The sequence below is a fragment of the Heterodontus francisci genome, chromosome 35 (genome assembly GCF_036365525.1).
Source record: "Heterodontus francisci isolate sHetFra1 chromosome 35, sHetFra1.hap1, whole genome shotgun sequence".
Lineage (NCBI taxonomy): Eukaryota > Metazoa > Chordata > Chondrichthyes > Heterodontiformes > Heterodontidae > Heterodontus > Heterodontus francisci.
The window spans coordinates 12,320,518-12,326,393 of NC_090405.1; positions in this window are offsets into that span (position 1 = coordinate 12,320,518).

Consider the following 5,876-nt stretch of genomic DNA (forward strand, 5'->3'; position numbering starts at 1 on the left):
AATCTGACACTCTCAGACAGTCTCAGACACTCTCTATCACTCTCTGACACTCTCTGACACTCTCTGATACTCTCTGATACACTCTGACACTCTCTGACACTCTCTATCACTCTCTGCCACTCTCTGACACTCTCTATCACTGCCTGACACTCTCTGACACTCTCTATCTCTCGCTGACACTTTCAGACATTCTCTGCCACTCTCTATCACTCTCTGACACTCTCTGACACTCTCTGAAACTCTCTGACACTCTCTGCCACTTTCAGACACTCTCTGCCACTCTCTACCAATCTCTGACACCCTCTGACACTCTCACACTCTCTGACACTCTCTGACACTCTCTATCACTCTCTGACGCTCTCTGACACTCTCTATCACTCTCTATCACTCTCTGACACTCTCTGACACTTTCAGACACTCTCTGCCACTCTCTGACACTCTCTATCACACTCTGACAATCTCTATCACTCTCTATCACTCTCTGACGCTCTCTGACACTCTCTATCACTCTCTGATACTCTCTGACACTCTCTCTGACACTCTCTCACACTCTCTGACACTCTCTGACCTCCCTGACACTCTCTGAGACTCTCTGACACTCTCTATCATTCTCTGACACTCTCTGACAATCTCAGACACACTCAGACACTCTCTGACACTCTCGACCACTCTCTGACACACTCTGACACTTTCAGACACTCTCTGCCACTCTCTATCACTCTCTATCACTCGCTGACACATTCAGACACTCTCTGCCACTCTCTATCACTCTCCATCACTCTCTGACACTCTCTGACACACACTGACACACTCACACTCTCTGACTCTCTCACAATCTCGGACCCTCTCTGACACTCTCTGACACTCTCTATCACTCTCTGACACTCTCTGACACTCTCTCACAATCTCTCAAACTCTCTGACATTCTCTGACACACTCAGACACTCTCTATCACTCTCTGACACTTTCAGACACACTCTGCCACTCTCTATCACTCTCTGACACTTTCAGACACTCTCTATCACTCTCTATCACTCTCAGTCACTCTCTACCACACTCTATCACTCTCTACCACTCTCTGACTCAATCTGACACTCTCAGACAGTCTCAGACACTCTCTATCACTCTCTGACACTCTCTGATACTCTCTGATACACTCTGACACTCTCTGACCATCTCTATCACTCTCTGCCACTCTCTGACACTCTCTATCACTGTCTGACACTCTCTGACACTCTCTCTGACACTCTCTCGCACTCTCTGTCTCTCTCTGACACTCTCAGACACACTCAGACACTCTCTGACACTCTCGATCACTCTCTGAAACTCTCTGACTCTTTCAGACACTCTCTGCCACTGTCTATCACTCTCTATCACTCGCTGACACTTTCAGACATTCTCTGCCACTCTCTATCACTCTCTGACACTCTCTGACACTCTCTAACACTCACTGACAATCTCTGACACTCTCACACTCTCTGACACTCTCACACTCTCTGACACTCTCTGACACTCTCTCACACTTTCTCACACTCTCTGACATTCTCTCACACTCTCTGACATTCTCTCACACTCTCTGACACTCTCTGACCCTCTCTGACAATCTTTGACATTCTCTGACAAACTCTATCACTCTCTGACACTCTCTGACACACTGAGGCACTCTCTATCACTCTCTGACACTTTCAGACACACTCTGCCACTCTCTATCACTCTCTATCACTCTCTGACACTCTCAGACACTCTCTACCACACTCTATCACTCTCTGACACTCTCTGACACTCTCTGATACACTCTAACACTCTCAGACACTCTCTGACACTCTCTCCCACTCTCTGACTCAATCTGACACTCTCAGACAGTCTCAGACACTTTCAAGCATAATCTGACACTCTCTGACACTCTCTCACACTCTCTCAAACTCTCTGACATTCTCTGACACACTCAGACACTCTCTATCACTCTCTGACACTTTCAGACACTCTCTATCACTCTCTATCACTCTCAGTCACTCTCTACCACACTCTATCACTCTCTACCACTCTCTGACTCAATCTGACACTCTCAGACAGTCTCAGACACTCTCTATCACTCTCTGACACTCTCTGATACTCTCTGATACACTCTGACACTCTCTGACCATCTCAATCACTCTCTGCCACTCTCTGACACTCTCTATCACTGTCTGACACTCTCTGACACTCTCTCTGACACTCTCTCGCACTCTCTGTCTCTCTCTGACACTCTCAGACACACTCAGACACTCTCTGACACTCTCGATCACTCTCTGAAACTCTCTGACTCTTTCAGACACTCTCTGCCACTGTCTATCACTCTCTATCACTCGCTGACACTTTCAGACATTCTCTGCCACTCTCTATCACTCTCTGACACTCTCTGACACTCTCTAACACTCACTGACAATCTCTGACACTCTCACACTCTCTGACACTCTCACACTCTCTGACACTCTCTGACACTCTCTCACACTCTCTCACACTCTCTGACATTCTCTCACACTCTCTGACATTCTCTCACACTCTCTGACACTCTCTGACCCTCTCTGACAATATTTGACATTCTCTGACAAACTCTATCACTCTCTGACACTCTCTGACACACTGAGGCACTCTCTATCACTCTCTGACACTTTCAGACACACTCTGCCACTCTCTATCACTCTCTATCACTCTCTGACACTCTCAGACACTCTCTACCACACTCTATCACTCTCTGACACTCTCTGACACTCTCTGATACACTCTAACACTCTCAGACACTCTCTGACACTCTCTCCCACTCTCTGACTCAATCTGACACTCTCAGACAGTCTCAGACACTTTCAAGCATAATCTGACACTCTCTGACACTCTCTGACACTCTCTGACACTCTCTGATACACTCTGACACTCTCTGACACTCTCTGACACTCTCTGACAATCTCAAACACACTCAGACACTCTCTGACACTCTCTATCATTCTCTGACACTCTCTGACACTCTCTGACATTTTCAGACACTCTCTGCCACTCTCTATCACTCTATGACACTCTCTATCACTCTCTGACACTCTCTGACAATCTCAAACACACTCAGACACTCTCTGACACTCTCTATCATTCTCTGACACTCTCTGACACTCTCTGACATTTTCAGACACTCTCTGCCACTCTCTATCACTCTCTGACACTCTCTGACCCTCTCTTGCACTCTCTGAAACTCTCTGACACTCTCAGACCAACTCAGACACTCGTTGATGCTCACTATCACTCTCTGACACTCTCTGACACTTTCAGACACTCTCTATCACTCTCTATCACTCTGTGACACTCTCAGTCACTCTCTACCACACTCTATCACTCTCTGACACTCTCTGATACACTCTAACACTCTCAGACACTCTCTGACACTCTCTACCACTCTCTGACTCAATCTGACACTCTCAGACAGTCTCAGACACTCTCTATCACTCTCTGACACTCTCTGACACTCTCTGATACTCTCTGATACACTCTGACACTCTCTGACACTCTCTATCACTCTCTGCCACTCTCTGACACTCTCTATCACTGCCTGACACTCTCTGACACTCTCTATCTCTCGCTGACACTTTCAGACATTCTCTGCCACTCTCTATCACTCTCTGACACTCTCTGACACTCTCTAACACTCTCTGACACTCTCTGACACTCTCACACTCTCTGACACTCTTACACTCTCTGACACACTCTGACACTCTCTCACACTCTCTCACACTCTCTGACATTCTCTCACACTCTCTGACACTCTCTGACACTCTCTGACAATCTTTGACATTCTCTGACAAACTCTATCACTCTCTGACACTCTCTGACACACTGAGACACTCTCTATCACTTTCTGACACTTTCAGACACACTCTGCCACTCTCTATCACTCTCTATCACTCTCTGACACTTTCAGACACTCTCTATCACTCTCTATCACTATCTGACACTCTCAGACACTCTCCACCACACTCTATCACTCGCAGACACTCTCTGACACTTTCAGACACTCTCTGACACTCTCTGACACTCTTTCACACTCTTTGATACTCTCTGACCCTCTCTGACCCTCTCTGACACTCTCTGGCACTTTCAGATACTCTCAGACAGACTCAGAAACTCTCTCTCACTCTCTATCCCTCTCTATCACTCTCTGACACTCTCTGATGCACTCTGGCACTCTCAGACACTCTCTGACACTCTATCTTTTTCTGACACTCTCCGATACACTCTGACACTCTCAGATGCTCTCTGACACTCTCTATCACTCTCTGACTCAATCTGACACTCTCAGACAGTCTCAGACACTCTCTATCACTCTCTGACACTCTCTGACAGTCACTATCATTCTCTGACACTCTCTGACACTTTCAGACATTCTCTGCCACTCTCTATCACTCTCTGTCACTCTCTGACACTCTCTGACACTCTCACACTCTCTGTCACTCTCACACTCTCTGACACTCTCACACTCTCGGACCCTCTCTGACACTCTCTATCACTCTCTGACACTCTCTATCACTCTCTGACACTCTCTGACACTCTCTGACAATCTCAGACACACTCGGACACTCTCTGACACTCTCTGACACTCTCTGACACTCTCTGCCACTTTCAGACACTCTCTGCCACTCTCTATCAATCTCTGACACCCTCTGACACTCTCTGACACTCTCACACTCTCTGACACTCTCTGACACTCTCAAACACTCTCTGACATACTCTGACACTCTCTGTCACTGTCTGACAAACTCTGACACTCTCACACTCTCTGACACTCTCACTCTCTCTGACACTCTCACTCTCTCTGACACTCTTTCACACTCTCTGACCCTCTCTGACCCTCTCTGACGCTCTCTGACACTCTCTATCTCTCCCTGACACTCTCTGACAATCTCATAAACACTCAGACACTCTCTGACACTCTCTATCACTCTCTGACACTCTCTGACACTTTCAGACACTCTCTGCCACTCTCTATCACTCTCTATCACTCGCTGACACTTTCAGACACTCTCTGCCCCTCTCTAACACTCTCTATCACTCTCTGACACTCTCTGACACTCTCTATCACTCTCTGACACTTTCAGACACTCACTGCCACTCTCTATCACTCTCCGACACTCTCTGACACTCTCACACTCTCTGACACTCTCTCACACTCTCTGAAACACTCTGACACACGCTGTCCCTCTCTGACACTCTCTGACACTATCTGACACTCTCTGACACTCTCACACGCTCTGACACTCTCACTCTCTCTGACACTCTCTGACACTCTCTCACAATCTCTGACATTCTCTCACACTCTCTGACACTCTCTGACACTCTCTGACCCTCTCTGTCACTTTCAGACACTCTCAGACACTCTCTGACACTCTCTGATACTCTCTGATACTCTCTGACACTCTCTGGCGCTCTCTGACAATCTGAGACACACTCAGACACTCTCTGACACTTTCAGACACTCTCTGCCACTCTCTATCACTCTCTGTCACTCTCTGAAACTCTCTGCCACTCTCTTTCACTCTCTATCACTCTCTGACACTCTCTGACACTCTCTCTGACACTCTCTCACACTCTCTGACACTCTCTGACACTCTCTGACCCTCCCTGACACTCTCTGACACTCTCTGACACTCTCAATCACTCTCTGACACTCTCTGACAATCTCAGACACACTCGGACACTCTCTGACACTCTCTGCCACTTTCAGACACTCTCTGCCACTCTCTATCACTCTCTATTACTCTCTGACACTCTCTGACACTCTCTGACACTCTCACACTCTCTAATACTCTCTGACACTCTCTGACACTCTCACACACTCTCTGACACACTCTGACACT